This window comes from Moschus berezovskii, chromosome 1, assembly GCF_049115385.1.
Source record: "Moschus berezovskii isolate FMDL1 chromosome 1, NW_MosBer_1.0, whole genome shotgun sequence".
Lineage (NCBI taxonomy): Eukaryota > Metazoa > Chordata > Mammalia > Artiodactyla > Moschidae > Moschus > Moschus berezovskii.
In genome coordinates this window covers 73,163,123-73,184,576 of record NC_142460.1, presented here as the reverse complement: position 1 = coordinate 73,184,576, position 21,454 = coordinate 73,163,123, and the positions used below count along the sequence as shown (strand labels likewise).

Genomic DNA, 21,454 nt, shown 5'->3' with positions numbered 1-21,454 from the left:
GTCTCTTAAAGAGAAGAATTTAGGTTGCATTGTAATAGCTAGTCTTTTCTATTCATGAATAACTGCCTTCAGTGATTTAAGCATTACCATCTTTGTGGAGAAGAACAATAGTACTGGCACGTTTGTATGTTGATAAATTTAAACAATTTAATTCCGAAACTCTGTAAAATAAATTTAAAATTAGCTAACATCCAAGAGTTTTCAAGTTTCTTCCATGACAAAGTAATTCTTAAAATCAAGCAGGATCTCCTTTGTAGTCTGAATGGATTCTGTCACTAGTAACTTATCCGATGTACATGATAAAATATTCTAGTTTTCTACCTTAAATATTTTTCTAAAATGTTTTATAACATAATAGGCTGGATTTTTTGTAACCAATATACAGTCCTCCACATTTCCTTCAGTGTTGGTTATATTTTTATTCTTAATCCTATTCTTCTGACCACTGAATAGAGGCATTTATACACATTTCCTAATCTCCTTTGAAAAAGATACATCCAGAGCCTTCTGGTCTTAATACTGGTCAGGCAATCACTTGTAGTGGGTGGGGTTACGTGTCTAAATTTTAGTGACCCTCCAGGCTTTTCTACTTAGATATAACATACCCTCTAAACTTTAAAACTTTCACTTTAGGTTACGATAGTAAATCACCAACCATTTCCTTTTACTTTTGCCATCTGTCAATGCAAAAAACTCCAAATGAATCTGAAGCTTCGTCTAGGCTATTCCAAGTCTCTCTCATTAATCTTTGTCATGAGGTTTTTAAATAATGAGAGAAGTATTAAAGATCATCACCTTGTTTACAACCACCACCAAAAGAGCCTGGAATAATGCCGTGGATCTGGCTAGACGGATTCAAGCTAAAGGAGAATTTCAGGCGTCTTGGTATGGGGACCAAGCATACAGTTAACATTTTACCAATAGCTGGGTAACTGTACCACGTTTCAAGTAACGATTGCCCTTTCTGCATCAAAACACTAGAAAGAATTATGACCTTACAGCCATCTGAGCAGCTGCTGGGCGGACAGTCTGCTCCACAGCCAAGAGTCACCTTTCCATTTTTCAAGCACATACCTCTCACAGAAATGTTTTCAGTGCGGCAGTCTACAGAGCTGGTTATAACACCGGCACGATGTGACAACAAAATTCATGATGATTTTGCTTTTTCAGCCTGCCCCTTCCTTTTTATAAAAAAAATTCTTCCCTCTCCCTCCATCCCCCAAAGAAAACCAAACCCACAATACTTCCACAAAACCTGACTCAGACTTATGAATATAATGCTTTCAGTGAAAGCTGACCAGCTTTACAGGAGAACAGCCTTCATGAGAAGCAGGAAGCTGATCTGAGCAGCAGAGAGAGCAGGGATGGGGCGGAGCAGAAAGGAACTGAGCTGGGGGAGAGCAAAGCACAGACAGTCCTGGCTGCTTCTAGTTACTTATTGACAGTTTCATCTTATAGCACAGATTTATGAACAGGGTGAGCATCAGTCCTGCCATACCTTTTCTTTCTTTTACGAATCTCTGGCAATCTGGTGAACTATTACACAGGGGAAAGTGAGGCCTTACAGCCTCGCCAGAGCCCAGTTGCAGGGAAATGATGTAAGCTTCCCACCTCCCACCAGCCCCGCTCTGCCAATCCACCTCTACTCTGACCTGTTAGCATCCCTCCCTCCCCCCCCACCGACAACCCCGTGACCCTGCCCTGGGCCTGTGAGGCGCCAGGCTCGGTAGTTGTGTCCTTCTGTGCAGAAAGTATTTGCCAGGGGATAAGGGGTATTTTAGTTTTGATAAAAGTCTTCAATGAAAAAGCAAATGCCTCTCTGTCTAAAAAAAAATAATAATAATAACGCTGGGTCAATAAAAGCTAATCAGTCCCCAGGAGAAATAATATTAAATAGGATGGAGGTAAGGAATGCAATTTTGCAAAAGGCAGCAGAAGGAATGATGCAGCAAAGGGTAGAGTAATGGGAATTAGGAGACACAGGTTCTCCTATTCAATACCACCTCAATGACCTTGAACAATTGGTTTAATCTCTCTGGTTTCATGTTCTGTAAAGGGAAAGAGTTAATATAAATTACATCTGAAGTCTCATGTAGTAATTTTATGAATTGAGAAGCAAAAGAAACAAATCGGTGGTAAAAAGTAATCTGACTGCCGCCAATTGTTTGTTTACTCAAAACTGCACATAATTTCTTATACTGAGCTATTTAAAATATGCTTTGCCAATGTGTGAGTAAATATGAGTAGGATTAGCAAAAAGATGTATAGGGGGAAAAGTTCCAGGCAATTTGACTGGTAATCCCGACCTGGAGAATTTGTAGAGAATGAGGACTGTGAAGATTCATGTTCGGTAAAGGACAATTTATAAACTTCATTTATAAACAGATGCTTTGAAGCAATTAAGACTTTTAACATTATCCCAGACAGCATAAAATATTTACCTTGGTCATCAGTGTCCTAAGTTTAAAGGATGGTCATGCAATGGGTGCGTGCACACACACACAAACACCAAGGGGGAGATATTTTTTAATTAAGAGCTCATAATATAACTGGTTACTAGGACAACAGTCTTCAAATTAGGATACGCGACTCCTAGAAGTGCCTATTGTTCTAAAGGGTATGAAAGGTATGCAGACACATAGATGATAAATCAATTTCCAGATCAACCCTTCTAAGTGCCCTTGATCTGCCTGAAGAATGCCCACTTCTTTCCTATTCCCCTTCTCCCACTTCACAAAATCAAGGCACAATTGCTCATTGCCAGTGTCACTCTGTGGCCCTGCTTGTGGTAAGAAAAAAACCTCTGAGCAGGACCTAAGGAGACAATTAGAAATACTGGTAGTGAAAAAGTGTGTAGCCCTGATCACTCTTCTCTTGCAACTCAGGTTAAGTTCAGTTCAGTTCAGTCGCTCAGTCGTGTCCGACTCTTTGCGACCCCATGAATCACAGCACACCAGGCCTCCCTATCCATCACCAACTCCCAGATTTCACTCAAACTCATGTCCATCGAGTCAGTGATGCCATCCAGCCATCTCATTCTCTGTCGTCCCCATCTCCTCCCACCCTCAATCCCTCCCAGCATCAGACTCTTTTCCAGTGAGTCAACTCATAGCATGAGGTGGCCAAAGTATTGGAGTTTCAGCTTTAGCATCAGTCCTTCCAATAAACACCCAGGATTGATCTCCTTTAGAATGGACTGGTTGGATCTCCTTGCGGTCCAAGGGACTCTCAAGAGTCTTCTCCAACACCACAGTTCAAAAGTATCAATTCTTCGGCGATCAGCTTTCTTCACAGTCCAACTCTCACATCCATACATGACCACTGGAAAAACCATAGCCTTGACTAGACGGACCTTGGTTGGCAAAGTAATGTCTCTGCAACTCAGGTGGGCTATGCCAATTTTTTGCTTGAAAGAAAATTGGAGGAGGGCCTAATTTGGTTGTCAGTTGGTAAATCATTAGACAATTTGAAATGACAGAGCACAGTGGTTTTGAATATAACTGAGGAGGAGTTCAAAGAACTGAGTGACACTGTTATGTTAATACTCTCATCCTCATTAACATATCCATGTAAACAAAATTTCACAGTGTATATATTAAAAAAGAATGAAAAGTATGCTGAACTCTTTCTGAAATTAATAACATTCATATGTGATAAATGAACTAACCAGAAGAAAAGCACCAATAGTGTAATGACAAATTTCCAGTAAATAACATTTATCTCTAATATTATTTATCAAAATTTGTAATTCACAAATTATTTTGATCAACTATGTACTAATAACAACTAGTAAGTTTAAAAATTACCTAAAGTCTTATTATCACAGTAAGTTAAATTCTGTCACCAGAAGTATGACAGGGTGATTAAAAATATATTTTTTAATGAAATAATACATAAGGATAAAATTTAGTGGGAAAAGTATAGTAATAAAGACATCAAGGATAAAAACAAACACTTCAAAACCTGATTGTTAAAGAGTAGTTTCAAATGGATAGTGGTAGGTTTTAAGTGTTAGACACTCAGTCATATCCAACTCTTTGTGACCTCATGGACTATAGCCCACCAGGTTCCTCTGTCCATGGGATTTCCCAGCCAGGAATACTGTAGTGGATAGCCATTCTCTTCTCCAGGGGATCTTCCCAACCCGGGGATTGAACCTGGGTCTCCTGCATTGCAGGCAGATTCTTTACTGTCTGAGCTACCAGGGAAGCCCTAAACAGCAGTATTTGATTCAAGTAAATATATTTTAAAAGGCTATGCTAATTTTATTAAGAAATGTTAATATTTACAGCCGATGACAATTATGCACCTTTCTTCCATCTCATAGCACCTTCCAACTATTACTACAGAGTTTAAAATAAATAAAACAGAAAGAACAGCAATCTAGAACTTCAGGAAACAAGCCACCTGGAACAACTAAATTTTCCAGTTATCTGTGGTTATATTCGTTGAGTACCACAACAGACCTGTCTCCTAATTTAAAGCTACCATAAATGAAAATCTTCTCAAAATAGGGGACTTCTTCTTAGACTACACCAACATGATTTAACCATTTATTAGTGTTTCCCAGATAATTATTAACACCAATTCTGCAGAAAATTCATATAAAGCCCTTAACCAAGTCTTTTCCTGCTCTTCCTGTTTGGCATTTTGCATTTCTACCAGCAAGTGGGGGATGTGGATTCAATTCCTGGTCCAGGAATCAGAAGCTGCCAGCCCCTAAGTCAAGGCTCTAAAACACCATGAGCTCCAACTTTCTCCCCTATAAAAATAACTTAATCCCACTTTCTTAAACTATCTCACAAAACAGAGATGAGTTCACAGAAGTGAACATGCTTTACTTAAAATTTTCACACCAAGAAAACATATGAGCACTCACTATGAGTGCATGAATGAAGCTCCTCTCTTCATTCTAATTGTGGAAATCAGCCAAAAAAGCTAACTAGATCTGTTTTTTTTTAAATTTTAATAAAAATGGTTTAAGTAAGAGATAGAGATCTTCTACAAAATTCACACATTAAGTTAGTGACATTTATTTCCAGGGGCCATATGAGTTCTGGATCATTGATACTTCTGGATGGCTGAGTAATACATAGAAAGACATAACCCTATATGTTCCATCCAAAACCTCAATCTGCTATTGTAACAAACCTCAATCTCCTTTCTAATTAATATCTTTAAGACATGATCCTTATTCATTTTATTACCAAACGCATCACTCTGCCAACTACCACTACACAGAAATATGTTGCTTTTATTAATTATATGCTCCCTAAATGTTTTTATTATTATGGTGCTTGGTAGTCCAGAACTTCAGTTCCTACGCTACTGGTCCATTGAGTGCCCTAGAAGCATAGGTTCATTCCCAAAAGAACAAAATAAACCTTACAGTTTGAAAAGTAGCAAATAAAATTCAAATGGAATCAAAGGGGAGATAAGGTTTTAAAAAGTTAACTGATATTACCTGCTCTATTTAAAAAATCCACAGGGTAAATTTATTCTGTTCCATGAATTATTATGTAGTTAGTATTATCATAGTTTCACTTGACCCTTTAAGCAATTTTACTATTATTTCCTGGCTACTGATTATAAAAACTGACCTTCAAAGGTATTTAAGTGATTTGCTCAAAATCACAAATGAAAGCCAGACCTAGAATTCAATTCTGCAGACGGACAGTCCTGCAAAGTTCCCTGGTACGTGTACTTGCCCCGCCAAAACTGCTGGTAAAATCAATAAAAACTGCAGTAAGAAGCTGTAGCGGCAGGCAGTCCTGCTCTGTTCTGTGTTTCCCAGGGACATAATGGTTTTAGTCCAAAGAGCAGGTGTCCTGGAATAGAAAGGATCAGACCCTGGGCAAGTTATTTAATGTTTCTAAACCTCAATTTCCTCATCTGTAAAAGGCATTAGTAAGCACCAATAAGGTTGTTGTGGGGATTAAGAGGGACAGCACCTTAGCAATCTTTAGCACCCCACCAGTAACACACTTGAGTTTACTAAATAATAACAACTAACATGTTTTGAGTCCACTATGTGATGTATCTTAATTCATCTAATTTTCCTAACGAGTCTATGGCACAGTGGATTATTATCACTCCTGTTTTATGAATCAGGAAAGACCATCCTAGGGAGGTAAGGCAATCTGCCTGGGGTCACAGATCTAGGAAATGAAATAGCTTGCACTAAGGCTCAGGAGCCTGACTGGGGGCTCACACTCTGAACTACTGTTCACTGTTCGCTGCCTCTCTAGAAATGAGCATAAGGTTAGCACCATCGCTACCCTCACCATAGTCATCAACACCCCCAACACCCACCTTCTCTTTAGTTAGCCTGGAGGGCCTCAGGTCTATGAAGCACCCCAATGATGAGACATGAAGAGCTGAGAATTTGACATAGTGAGACTGACATAAGTCAGCACCTTTAGGGAAGAAGATGGAAGCTGGTTGCTGGAAGAGAATACTGTGCAACAGAACGAAGAAACAAAATGAAGGCCTGAAATAAGAAATACGAAAAATTTTCAGCTATTAGATGAGGGATGGAGCTGGGAGCAGTGGAGTTAGCCCAAGAAAAACAAACATTTTTAAATTTAATCAGGTGCCTAAAGGATACCAAAAGAACTGCAAAAACCTGGCCTGTGATATAATCTGGAGTCTACACAGTATCTATTTAATAATTGCTATCTGATCCAGGGATGCCATGATCTTAGTTTTCTGAATGTTGAGCTTTAAGCCAACTTTTTCACTTTCCTCTTTCACTTTCATCAAGAGGCTCTTTAGTTCTTCTTCGCTTTCTGCCATAAGGGTGGTGTCATCTGCATATCTGAGGTTATTGATATTTCTCCCAGCAATCTTGATTCCAGCTTGTGCTTCCTCCAGCCCAGCGTTTCCCATGATGTACTCTTCATACAAGTTAAATAAGCAGGGCGACAATAGACAACCTTGACATACTCCTTTCCTGATTTGGAACCAGTCCACATTCAGTTCCAACTGTTGCTTCCTGACCTGCACAGATTTCTCAAGAGGCAGGTCAGGTGGTCTGGTATTCCCATCTCTTCCAGGATTTTCCACAGTTTATTGTGATCCACACAGTCAAAGGCTTTGGCATAGCCAATAAAGCAGAAATAGATGTTTCTCTGGAACTCTCTTCCATTTTTGATGATCCAGCAGATGTTGGCAATTTGATCTCTGGTTCCTCTGTCTTTTCTAAAACCAGCTTGAACATCTGGAAGTTCACAGTTCATGTATTGCTGAAGCCTGGCTTGGAGGATTTTGAGCATTACTTTACTAGTGTGTGAGATGAGTGCAACTGTGCGGTAGTTTGAGCATTCTTTGGCATTGCTTTTCTTTGGGATTGGAATGAAAACTGATCTTTTCCAGTCCTGTGGCCACTGTTGAGTTTTCCAAATTTGCTGGCATACTGAGTGCAGCACTTTCACAGCATCATCTTTTAGGATTTGAAATAGCTCAACTGGAATTTCCATCACCTCCACGAGCATTGTTCGTAGTGATGCTTCCTAAGGTCCACTTTGACTTCACATTCCAGGATGTCTGGCTCTAGGTGAGGGATCACACCATCATGATTATCTGGGTCATAAAGATTTTTTTTGTACAGTTCTTCTGTGTATGCTTGCCACCTCTTCTTAGTATCTTCTGCTTCTGTTAGGTCCGTACCATTTCTGTCCTTTATTGAGCCCATCTTTGCATGAAATATTCCCTTCGTATCTCTAATTTTCTTAAATAGATCTCTAGTCTTCCCCATTCTATTGTTTTCCTCTATTTTTTTGTAATGGTCACTAAGGAAGGCTTTCTTATCTCTTCTTGCTATTCTTCAGAACTCTGCATTCAAATGGGTATATCTTCCCTTTTCTCCTTTGCTTTTTGCTTCTCTTTTCACAGCTATCTGCAAGGCCTCCTCAGACAGCCATTTTTTTTTTTTGAATTTCATTTTCTTGGCTCAACATTCAAAAAACTAAAACCATGGCATCCAGTCCCATCACTTCATGGCAAATATATGGGGAAAAAGTGGAAACAGTGGCTGACTTTATTTTTTGGGGCTCCAAAATCACTGCAGATTGTGACTGAAGCCATGAAATTAAAGACGCTGAGTACTTGGAAGGAAAGTTATGACCAACCTAGACAGCATATTAAAAAGCAGAGACATTACTTTACCAACAAAGTTCCGTCTCATCAAGGCTATGGTTTTTCCAGTAGCCATGTATGGATGTGAGAGTTGGCCTATAAAAAAAGGCTGAGCACCAAAGAATTGATGCTTTTGAACTGTGGTGTTGGAGAAGACTCTTGAGAGTCCCTTGGACCGCAAGGGGATCCAACCAGTCCATTCTAAAGGAGATCAGTCCTGAATGTTCAGTGGAAGGACTGATGTTGAAGCTGAAACTCCAATACTTTGGTCACCTGATGTGAAGAGCTGACTCATCTGAAAAGACCCTGATGCTGGGAAAGATTGGAGGCAGGAGGAGAAGGGGACGACAGAGGATGAGATGGTTGGATGGCATCACCGACTCAATGGAGGTAAGTCTGAGTAGATTCCGGGAGCTGGTGATGGACAGGGAGGCCCGGCATGCTGTGGTCCATGGGATCACGAAGAGTCGGACACGACTGAGCGACTGAACTGAACTGATCCAGGGGGTGTGGGGGTGGGGGAATGTGATCAATTTAATCAGCTCTCGTTAGTGACCTGAAACAGGCACAATGAAAACCATTTACTTCTGAAAGTATCAGAGCCCAACAAAATGTTGTTTTCAACTACTAACTACAATCCTATTCCTGTGGCAAATCATGCTTTCATGCTCATCCCATATTATTTCTGACTTCCTTTGGATAACTGTTCTGGGCTTTTCATCTACATTATTTTCTCTATACCATCCATCTAAATCTAAAAACTGCTTTGTTTCCCTCAAAGGGATTGCTGGACATCTCAGTTTACCTATTGGCCTCAAGCAGAGTCAGGCTGCAGTGAATGTGTTTCCTGCATGTGCCACTGTCAGAACACTGTGCGCTGATGACTCTCAACTGTGACAGTGACCTCATTGCCCTGTAAGATTCCACAAGAGAAATTCCATGTTTTGCTCATCCTTACAGCCCAAGCATCTAGTAGTACATTGTGTTGCACGCAATAAATGTTGAAAGATTAGCTGAAAGTTTTCAAACCTGTTTTTTGGTCTCCTCCTTCAAGGTTTTCTTTGCCACTAAGCTTACTCTAAGCTTATCTCTTTAGATAATGATAATCGTGGATCACCAACATTGATTCAGATTTAGTGGAGTAGTGATTACTTCTCTGGCAACTGGTTGGAGAAATAAAAAGGAAACACCCCTGGGTTGATGCTTCAGTATCCACTTTCCTGGATATGCCCAATATTCAGTTTTTAAGACAAAAGATATGCATGCCTTAGGGTCATGATCACTTAAAATTTATTGACGTGCCCAAGGGGCTTTGTTTATCTCATAATATCCAGCTAAGTGCCTAGCACAAGGTCAGTGTCAGATGAAAATACTGGTTGATTAATTGACAACAACTATTAAAACTGCCACAGGCAAAATGTAGAAGACCCTTGAACTACCAAATGGGTGTTAAAAGATTTAGCAAAATACCAGTTAGTCTCTAATTTCAAATAATTAGCTTTTAAGAAATGTGAAACTATGATTAAACATAGTCACATAATAAATATTCCCCAAAATACCATGCTTCTATTTTTTCCATATAGAGGCCTTTGAAAACTACAATGCTGAGAGAACTTTCTAACATTACTCTGAAAAAAACACAAACACTCTCATAAACTATACGGCACAAATTAATGGAAAATGTTAGTCCTTTAAGGTACTTGCATAGGAAGGCACTCAGGATCAATGATCAAATAATACTCCTGCAATTCCCTAAATTGGATTATTATTTTGATAAATCTAGACATATCTATTTGGAGAAGTTACTTTCGGGGGGAGTCCTCCTGAAAATTCCATATGTCCCTCTTGTCAATAAAACCTGAGACTGTGCATACTGGTAAATACAGCAAAATAAACTTTAAGGTAAAACTTTAGGTTGTACGCAAAAACCTATCTTTAAATGTTTCAAACTCCCTTAAGGTTTCCTAGCATTATTAGACTTCAAGAAACAATAAAACTGAACATTCTATTCAACGCTAAAGCAGCTATTACACTAAAAATCATTTTAAGATATTTTAAAATATCAGTAGTCTGTCAGAGAACACTTGGTGATCTTAACAGTTTTTTGAATGCAAAACGCTAAGAAAAAAAAAAAGTACAGTAAATAGATTACATTTTGCAGGTCCATGGGTTTGTAAGTCTACCCAAATATCAAAGTCATACTGAGCTGAGTATTAATTTTGTGATGGACTTAATCTCTTTAATATAAAGCCACAAGCATAGCTACCATATAATCAAAATTAAATTATATATACAATGCCAAAAAAACTTGAAGTAACATTTTTTTTGTGCCATAATGATTATAAAGGCCAAAGATTCTCCTCACCCCATACATTCAAATATTCTCCTTTTACGTACTTGAAATCTTATTAACAATATTTCAATTACCTATAGTAAAGTACTCTGGCCTCAAGAAAATATTTCAATTAGTATTACCACCCTTTAAAATAAATAGAATGCTATTACGTATGGGATTTGTGTCCTCCTTTTAACTGTGAACCATTCAGTTCAGTTCAGTTCAGTTCAGTCGCTCAGTCGTGTCCGACTCTCCGCGACCCCATGAATCACAGCACGCCAGGCCTCCCTGTCCATCACCAACTCCCGGAGTACACTCAAACTCATGTCCACAGAGTCGGTGATGCCATCCAGCCATCTCATTCTCTGTTGTCCCCGTCTCCTCCCGCCCCCAACCTTTCCCAGCATCAGAGTCTTTTCCAGTGAGTCAACTCGTCGCATGAGGTGGCCAAAGTATTGCAGTTTCAGCTTTAGCATCAGTCCCTCCAATGAACATCCAGGATTGATCTCCTCTAGAATGGACTGGTTGGATCTCCTTGCAGTATAAGGGACTCTCAAGAGTCTTCTCCAACACCACAGTTCAAAAGCACCGATTCTTCGGCGATCAGCTTTCTTCACAGTCCAACTCTCACATCCATACATGACCACGGGAAAAACCATTGCCTTGACTAGACGGATCTTGGTTGGCAAAGTAATGTCTCTGCTTTTTAATATACTATCAAGGTTGGTCATAACTTTCCTTCCAAGGAGCAAGCGTCTTTTAATTTCATGGCTGCAATCAGCATCTGCAGTGATTTTGGAGCCCAAAAAAACAAAGTCTGACACTGTTTCCACTGTTTTTCCATCTATTTCCCATGAAGTGATGGGACCAGATGCCATGATCTTTGTTTTCTGAATGTTGAGCTTCAAGCCAACCTTTTCACTCTCCTCTTTCACTTTCATCAAGAGGCTTTTGAGTTCCTCTTCACTTTCTGCCATAAGGGTAGTGTCATCTGCATATCTGAGGTTATTGATATTTCTCCCAGCAATCCTGATTCCAGCCTGTGCCTCTTCCAGCCCAGCGTTCCTCATGATGTACTCTGCATATAAGTTAAATAAGCAAGGTGACAATATACAACCTTGACGTACACCTTTTCCTATTTGGAACCAGTCTGTTGTTCCATGTCCAGTTCTAACAGTTGCTTCCTGACCCGCATACAGATTTCTCAAGAGGCAGGTCAGATGGTCTGGTATTCCCATCTCTTGAAGAATTTTCCACAGTTTGTTGTGATCCACACAGTCAGAGGCTTTGGCATAGTCAACAAAGCAGAAGTAGATGTTTTTCTGGAACTCTCTTGCTTTTCTGATGATCCAGTGGATGTTGGCAATTTGATCTCTGGTTCCTCTGCCTTTTCTAAAACCAGCTTGAACATCTGGAAGTACATGGTTCTCGTATTACTGAAGCCTAGCTTGGAGGATTTTGAGCATTACTTTACTAGCGTGTGCTGCTAAGTCGCTTCAGTCGTGTCCGACTCTGTGTGACCCCATAGACGGCAGCCCACCAGGCTCCCCCGTCCCTGGGATTCTCCAGGCAAGAACACTGGAGTGGGTTGCCATTTCCTTCTCCAGTGTGTGAAAGTGAAAAGTGAAAGTGAAGTCGCTCAGTCGTGTCCAACTAGTGGTGACCCCATGTACTGCAGTCCACCAGGCTCCTCTGTCCATGCGATTTTCTAGGCAAGAATACTGGAGTGGTTTGCCATTGCCTTCTCCGACTAGCGTGTGAGATGAGTGCAATTGTGCAGTAGTTTGAGTATTCTTTGGCATTTCCTTTCTTTGGGATTGGAATGAAAACTGATCTTTTCCAGTCCTTTTGAGTTTTCCAGATTTGCTGGCATATTGAGTGCAGCACTTTCACAGCACCATCTTTTAACTGTGAGGTGCTGGTGTGGCACGTGGCCGAGAGGAGATACCCCACGTCCAAGGTCAGGAGCGGTGGCCGTGAGGAGATACCCCATGTCCAAGGTAAGAGAAACCCCAGAAAGACGGTAGGCCCTGAGAGAGGGCAGAGAGCAGACTGAAACCACAATCACAGAAAACTAGCCAATCTGATCACATGGACCACAGCCTTGTCTAACTCAATGAAACTAAGCCATGCCATGTAGGGCCAGCCAAGACGGATGGGTCATGGTGGAGAGTTCTGACAAAATGTGATCCACTGGAGAAGGGAATGGCAAGCCACTTCAGTATTCTTGCCTTGAGATCCCCGTCAACAGTATGAAAAGGCAAAAAGATAGGACACTGAAAGATGGACTCCCCAGGTCAGTAGGTGCCCAATATGCTACTGGAGATCAGTGGAGAAATAACTCCAGAAAGAATGGAGGGACGGAGCCAAAGCAAAAACATCACCCAGTTGTGGATTTGATGAGTGATGGAAGCAAGGTCTGATGCTGTAAAGAGGAACATTGCATAGGAACCTGGAATGTTAGGTCCATGAATCAAGAAGGCAAATTGGAAGTGGCCAAACAGGAGATGGCAAGAGTGAACATCGACATTTTAGGAATTAGTGAACTAAAATGGACTGGAATGGGTGAATTTCACTCAGATGACCACTATATCTACTACTGTGGGCACGAATCCCTTAGAAGAAATGGAGTAGCCATCGTAGTCACCATAAGATTCCAAAATGCAGTACTTGGATGCGATCTCAAAAAACGACAGAATGATCTCTGTTCATTTCCAAGGCAAACCATTCAATATCACAGTAATCCAAATCTATGCCCTGACCAGTAACGCTGAAGAAGCTGAAGTTGAATGGTTCTATTTTGTAGAAATATATCCTCTCAAATCAGATTACATATATCATTTACTTTCATGTTCTTCTTAGTCTGATAACTTTCCCAGAGAAAAGGTATATTTCTATTATCCTGTAACATCTCTCTAGCTCTAAGAGCTCTGAGATCTGAAAGTCAAAATTTGTCAAAGATTTAGCAGGTCCCTTCGAATTACACAGATGGGTTTACACCTAAGATGGGTCTATAATATACAAAATTCTACTGATGGAAATTTAACACGCATATTTTACAATATAATTCTACTTCAGAGAAAAACCACTGAGGTAAAACAGGCACTAAGCTCCATAAAGGCCAAGCATCTTGCTGCTAAATAAGCTTAAAAAGGAAAGATTTGAACTGGGTGGGTTTTTTTTCTTGAAATTAGGTGCTTTTAGCATATAGTGCCAGAGAAGGCAATGGCAAGCCACTCCAGTACTCTTGCCTAGAAAATCCCATGGACGGAGGAGCCTGGTAGGCTGCAGTCCGTGGGGTCACTGAGCAACTTCACTTTCACTTTTCACTTTCACACACTGGAGAGGGAAATGGCAACCCACTCCAGTGTTCTTGCCTGGAGAATCCCAGGGACGGGGGAGCCTGGTGGGCTGCTGTCTATGGGGTCACACAGAGTCGGACACGACTGAAGTGACTTAGCAGCAGCAGCAGCATATAGTGCAAAGTTTGCAAATCAATGAAGAATAAATTTTGCAGGAGCAGGGAATTTCAAATGCTTCTCAAATGCCTCCTGCTCACCCCACTCAGCGTTTAAGCTGCTATTTCTGCCTAGTAAACCAAGTTTTTCTAATAAGCCTCTTTTATTGGACTTGTACTACCACCCTGATTTTGATCTCTTTCATTCTTTTTATAACTTTTTTCACTGTCCTATGAAAAATGAAGAATGCTATCTAAGTTTGGTGCTTTTTTTCCTTTCTTTTTAGATAAGGGATTATAGTTTTTAAAAAGGCTTCTTTTAGAACTTAAAAGCACCAAGGAGAAGGGAAATATACCTTGAAAGCTAATGATGTGATTCTATACTCAATCTATGATTCTCTCCTATGACTATGGGGAAAAAATCCATCCGGAATGGCATTAACCTTTAGGAAATTGGCAGATTCCCAAGAGTGGATAATGCCTGGCAGCTGGAGGTATTGAGGGGTGTGTTAAGGAGGCAAGGTCAGTAACTAAGTTTCTGGCAATACTGGGGGCATGCGAAGCTGTGGACCACACACAACCTGTGCTGTTACTGATGAATGAGATTCCTGAGCTCGCACTCTGAAATAGCTTAATTCCGACTATCTGTCCCATACCCCAAGGGCTGGTCATAAGCCCACTGGCTTGGCTTTTGCTAATAGACTAAGTAATAGATAAGTAAGCTCTCAGATGGGAAAGAAAGCCCAACGTGTTCCCTGCAAGAGGGATTCATCAGTGTAGATAGGAAGTGCTCTGGATGAAGATTAAACTCTAAAATGATTTAAAGAAATATGTGGGGAGCTGGTAAAATAAGAGAGATGAAGATTGAGAAAACTGAAATAAAACAGATGCACGTATATGAATATACATAAATAACTTCCTGTTTAACTGTAATATAGAACCTATATTTTATCATTCGATTTATAAAATTTTCAAGTTTAAAGCTGATACAACCTTTCCAGTCCCATGGAATGGTTATTTATGAAAATATTTTCAGAGGTGTTTACAAAGATGCACTTTAAGGAAATACTTCCTATTCGAAGTATTTGTACATCATACTGTACCTGTGAAGTAATATATTCCTGGGGTGGTGGGGGGAGGAAGGATTAAGACCTGTAGAAAAGATGAAGGGACCAGATTACACCCTGAAGTGCTGGAAATCACTAAAGGAACAAATCAAAATTCACAGAGCATGATGCAAAATTTCTAGTCAACTGCGAAAACCACACTTTTGAACAAATTTTGCTTTGCTAGATCTTGCCCTTTCCCTCAATACGTCTGTATACCGTGTGTGTGTGTGTGTGTGTGTGTGTGTGTGTGTGTGTGTGTGTGTGTGTGTGTGTGTGTGTGTGTGTGTGTGTGTGTGTGTGTGTGTCTGTGTCTGTGATTAAACAGGCCAAAATTCTCAAAACAGGCATATTTCTGCACTTGAACAACAGTCAGCTTAACTATCTTCTTTGATATCCTTCCCAGAAAAAATGAAGAGTACAATTTCACTTCCGAAACTTTAAAAAAGAACTGCTATGTGGCACAGCTCAAAAACCAAGCCTCTAAGGCTTTCATGCTTCCTCTGGTGGAACTTCCTGAAACAGTGCCAAGAATCGTTTGATCACTTAAACCAGAGCTGATGAGTTAGAAGCAGCTGGAGTATATGAATCAGTGGTCATTTCTCTGTTACTTTTTTTTTCTTTTCTTTTCAGATAATTACCTAGAGAACCAAGTAACTTGATCAAAAAGGCATTCTGGAAATAAAATTAGGAGGCAGAAAACCCAGAGTTCTGAATTAGGATTAAACTGTTTTAACTTCAATTGTTCTCTAGTTTCTTCTAATAGCTTTGTTTTCTCAGTCCTCTTAGGAGATTTTGGAGAGTAAGGAACCAAACACACTTTTTCTCTCTCTCCCTAAGAACATAACAAGAGAATGGTCAAATAGCAGTTGTTTGAAATATATTTATTCATTGACTGTAATTATAAGCTCAAATAATAAAATGTTTCCTTCTTATTCTTCCACTATAATCAGGTTTGCACTAGAAATTGTAGAAACAGCATAAACTGATTTCTAGCAGTTCAAATGCAATGCGTCAAAAAGGCTAAAGAGAAGTTTCGTGGGGTAGAGTAAATGGCAGAAGTGGGAAATAATTACGTGTAACACATTAGTCCTAACTCTGACGACACACACATTCTTTGCAATCATCTCTTATTTTTTACCTAATTTAATTTCTCACATTCATTAGTGTTCACTAGTAGACTATAAATGATTTAAACTGAAATAAATATTTCCTATAATCACATCACTCAGTGTTGATTTTTGATCCCAGACGTTTTTCTTTATAATCCCAAAGTCTGTCATATGAATAAGGACCCTGCCTTTACATCATGCTATATGTTCAATTTTTACCCCATTCTTAAACATTTCAATCAGAGACTAAGACATGAGAAAGACAAGTGTTGAGATGAAAAGAAAATGGGTATGGAGAAAAAAGAACAAAAGATAAATAGCTAAATCATTCAGGAATTTCTTAGCCATGGTAAGGAGTGTGTATTTATTCTAAGTATGATAAGAATTCAGTGTAGGAGTAATAAGAGGTCTGCATTTTGGAACTTCTGCTTCACTGACTACGATAAAGCCTCTGACTACGTGGATCACAGCAAACTATGGAAAATTCTTAAACAGATGAGAATACCAGACCACCTTACCTGTCTCCTGAGAAACCCATATGCAGGACAGAAGCAACAGTTAGAAAACTGGACATGGAACAAAGGACTGGTTCAAAATTGGGAAAGGAATACAACAAGGTTGTATATTATCACCCTGCTTATTTAACTTATACACAGACGGCATTATGTGAAATGCAGGGCTAACTGAGTCACAAACTGGAATCAAGACTGTTGGGAGAAATAACAACCTCAGATATAAGCAGATGATACCACTCTAATGGCATAAAGTGAAGAGGAACTGAAGAGCATCTTGATGAGGGTGAAAGACTGAAAAAGCTGGCTTTAAACTGAGTATTCAAAAAAACAAAGATCATGACATCTGATCCCATCACGTCATGGTAAGTAGAAAGGAAAAAAAAACATGGATACAGTGACAGATTTTATTTTCTTGGGCTGCAAAATCACTGCAGACATAAAATTAAAAGACACTTGCTCCTTGGAAAATCCTAGATAGTGTATTAAAAAGCAAGGACATCACTTTGCTGACAAAGGTTGATATAGTCAAAACTATGGTTTTTCCAGTAGTCATGGATGGTTGTGAGAGTTGGACCATAAAAAAGGCAAAAAGGCAAAGAACTGATGCTTTCAAATTGTAGTGCTGGAGAAGATTCTTGAGATTCCCTTGAACAGCAAGGAGATCAAACCAGTCAATCCTAAAGGAAATCAACTCTGAATATTTATTTAAAGGACTGATGCTGAAGCTGAAGCTCTAATACTTTGGCCACCTGATGCAAAGAGTCAATTCACTGGAAAAGACCCTGATGGTGGGAAAGATAGAAGTCAACAGGAGAAGGGGGGAGGCAAAGGACGAGATGGTTAGATAGTATCACAGACTTAATAGACATGGATCTGAACAAACTCCAGGAGATAGTGAAGGACAGAGGAGCCTGGCATTCTGCAGTCCATGGGGTCACAAAGAGTCAGACACTACTTAGCGACTGATCAACATCAACTCCGGCAGCAATGGGGTGAGAAGTGGACAGAAAAAAGGCAAAACTAAAGGCAGGGATGTGTGTTAAGAAACTGGTTAAATTATGTAGGCAGGTACTGTGGTGGTCTGAATTAGGATGGGGCTAGTAAAGAGAAGGAGCCGTGGACTGATTTCAGAAATGCAATGGGAAGTGAAATCAACTAGACGTGATATCAGGGTGGCAGATGGGAAGACAGGGAAAGGGGAGTTTTACCATAAATCTGTCCTGAGGAGTATTTTTTTTTTTTATGACAAGTTTTAATCACATTTCTTTATACAGGTTGCACTTACACATGTATTGCTAAACAATACAGTTTAAATTTGCCAGCTTCTGAATTTTATATAAGTGGAATATTCTTCTACAGCTTGCTCCCTTCTCTCAGGATCTTACGTCTGATATTCATCTGGGTGCTTATGTTTAACTCAAGGTTATACGGTCGTACGTTGAGTGAGCATACCAAAATTATTTGATCTTTTTTACTCACATTTCAGGAAAAATAACATTAAGTATTCCCTCATGTCATTAAAAATATAAGTGAACATAATCTTCATAATGGCTGAAATTTTTTATTTTTGGGAATTGGAAAACTAAGGAACAGAGGAGTTAAGCAACCTGAACAAAGGTACCTGGCTTCTCTTCTACATGAAAGGGCTAGTCAATCCAGGCTAGCTTCTTTACTGATGAGCTTCCTGTTCTCTACCTTTCCATTCCCATCTCCTTGTTCCAGATCCTTTTTCTTATTTTGTGACCCTGTTGTTCCTTCTGTCAGTTGCTTCTTCCTTTTACACCTCCTCAAAGCCTTTTAGTATCTGGCTCATGTCTCCTCCCTTCCATACAGTCTTACTGGACAATTTACTGGACTAAAACATTCATTCAATTTATTCAATAATTACCTAACACCCAGGGTGCATCAGGTACTGCCCTGAGCACTGGGATAGAAAGGGGAATGAAACAGACAAGGCTTCTACTCTCAGAGGAAGAACAGAAGATAAACAAGTTAAAAAATGAAAAACTAATTTGTCAGTGATAATACATTATGAAAACAAGGCAATTTCTGTACTATTTCTACTTGGCTTTCTGACAACTTGCTATAAAATTGTGAGTTACTGAAGGAATGGACTCCATCTTTTACCTAAAGCCTAACATACAATAGGTACCTGAGTGATCAGTGACTTAACACATGTGCAAATGAAGAGCATGGATGACTAGATGGAATGATAGATGAATGGGCAGAGAGATGAACTGCCTCAAACTGACCAAACCACTTAGTCTCTAGGTTTTGCTTCCCCCAATCAGACTGAGAGACAAGTCTAGAGTCTGCAAATCTGTACCTGTCTGGCCAGACCAGTGAAGGTGAAAAGGAATCAACACGGGGTAGGCACCACCAGTTAAGGCATGATCCCCACTATCTCTATCCTCTTATCCAATGCCCATTTCCCACAGTCATGCTCCCTTCTTGACTCAAGCAAGCAACTGTCCCCATGCAGGCTTTAATAAATAACAGTAGATTAAAGACTGAAAAACTCCATAACATAATCTTAACCAATTCTTTAGCAATTGTGAAAATAGAAATTTCTAGCTTAGATTATCTAGAACTGCAGGAGGTTCTGTATCACTCTAATATGGGATTAAATACTCAAAAGCTTACCAAAACTAATTTCATTCTTCTTTAAAAAAAAAAAAAAACTTATTTATTTTGCTGCCCTGGCTCTTAATTGTGGCCCAAGAACTCTTTTTTTAGCTGTGGCCTGCAAACTCTTCAGTTGTGGCATGTGGGACTTAGTTTCCCAACATGGGAAATCAAGCCAAAGCCCCCTGCAATGGGGGCACAGAATTTTAGCACAGAAGTCCCTCCTTTCCTCTTTAAAAATGTTAAGTTTTCAAAATATTCTGAAGTGGTGGAATATATTTTTAAATTAAAGCAAGATAAAATGGCAAAGCCCTCAATAGTGTGGAATCACTTGCTTATTATATCACTGGACACAATAAGCACAGATCACAATCAAGGATACTGTTTCTCAAACTTACTTAGCCTTGACAAAAAAAAAATAAAATAAATCTACAGACAACTCTGTGGACCCCTGTTTAAGGAACATGGTCTTAATAGTTCAACATTCAATTTAGGTGAACATTTTTATTAAACATTGTGACAAAAGACAAAAATCCAACAGTAAAGCTCAGTTATAAATAAGTTATCTAATCAGGGCACCTGAAATGTATTATTTCTTTTGTATTTATCAGCTAAATGAAACATTAAAAATCTTTTCTTCCTGTTAAGAAATAGCTAACCTCTAATGATATATCGATCACTTGACTTAAGTTTAAGAAATCCAGATCTAAAAAAAACACAAGGGTATCTCTTCAAAAATGAATTCACGTTTATTTATGGGATGGGCATATATAAGCACAACAAACTGAATACTTTAATTGAAGTTCATTCCTGATTAATATTCAAATGCTAGTGATTTTTAAGACATTAAAATTTTATATTTCTCTGCCCATCAGCCATAGTTCTCTGATGAACAAAGAGTTAATATACATAAATAAACTCTTTAAAACAGAAGTTTACTTTTTTCAGATATTGAAGATAACCATGTGGATAAATTATCTTGGCCAAATAATTATCCTCTATTTATTTGATATTAACTTCTGATTTTGCATTGGGGTTTCTTAAAATGAGAACACTTAATTAAAGCTATATGAAAGACCATCCGAAAATATACCTGAAAGTTGACTGATATCGTTAATTAATAACAATGTCCAAAAATTATAAATAAAGTGTAACCCTAACCAACAAGAGTTAATGCAGACTGAAATCGGAAGATTCTGGGGTTACTAACCCCAGAAATCTGAAATCTGAAGATTCGGGGTTATTGACCTCTTTAGTGAAATAAATATAACCATAAATATCTTTTTTCTTGCATCTCCCTATTATGTTTTAGTAACAATTAAAATAAATCTACTTTTTAGTTATCCAGACAGTCTTAAATATATAAAACACAGGTTTCCTATTCAAGAACTATTTCTCTTATTTCAGTGCCTCATGCCAATTTAGCTTCACTAAAAATTATAAACCTTGATAAAATATTATCCAAAGGAATTAAAGAACTATAAAAAATTAAATAGGATTGTAATTTTGTGGTACTGAGTTAGCTAAAAGCCACCCAGTTGGAAAAGAAAGGTTTCTTATAAACATCATAATTATAAAAACTAAATAATATTTAAATTGTACTTGCTTTCATATATATACTATTGGTCTTTCAAGAAGCTATTTTTTCCTACATGGAAATAAAGGTACCTCCTTTTAGCATAAAGAACCAATCAGTTCCCAATTCCATCTCTAGGTATTATTACTACTCTCTCTTCCTCCTTTCCAAGTAACACTTATTAAAACACTTGTCAAAGGCAACTATCACCTTTTTCTCCCTTCCTATTTGCTTCTCAATCCACTGCTATATGGCTATCACCCTCTCCAATTCTCAAAACTGACTCTCCTTAAGATCAGCAATAGCCTGAACCTGCTAAATGCAGGAGTGGCTTACTCCGCACCTTACTGTTTCCTCTGAGGTATGGACTTGACATTCTCCTGGTTTCCTCAGCCTCTATAATGCTTCATGACATACATTTGCGCCTCTCAGGCCTTGTTCCGAAACCTTCCCCTGCATTTCTGTCTCCCAAAAGCCTGACAAATTTTACGATTTCAGTTGAAACATCACTTCTTCAAAGAACCCTGCTCTGCTTCTGCAGCTTTGGTCAGCTACCCAGCTATAATTTTCTTACTAACCCATTCTTTTACTC

At 39.0% G+C, this 21,454-nt stretch overlaps 1 protein-coding gene across 16 annotated transcripts in view; it reads right to left on the bottom strand.

Moving 5' to 3' along the window:
* BBX (BBX high mobility group box domain containing) overlaps positions 1-21,454 on the bottom strand; it is a 298,700-nt gene that overhangs the window by 213,163 nt on the left and 64,083 nt on the right. The window contains exon 3 of one of the 16 annotated variants that reach the window (XM_055418612.2): positions 15,032-15,080. The exons of the other annotated variants lie outside the window; for them this stretch is intronic. The gene's annotated coding sequence lies outside the window, so the exon portion shown is untranslated. The remainder of the gene's footprint in view (positions 1-15,031; positions 15,081-21,454) is intronic. 16 annotated transcript variants of the gene reach the window in all.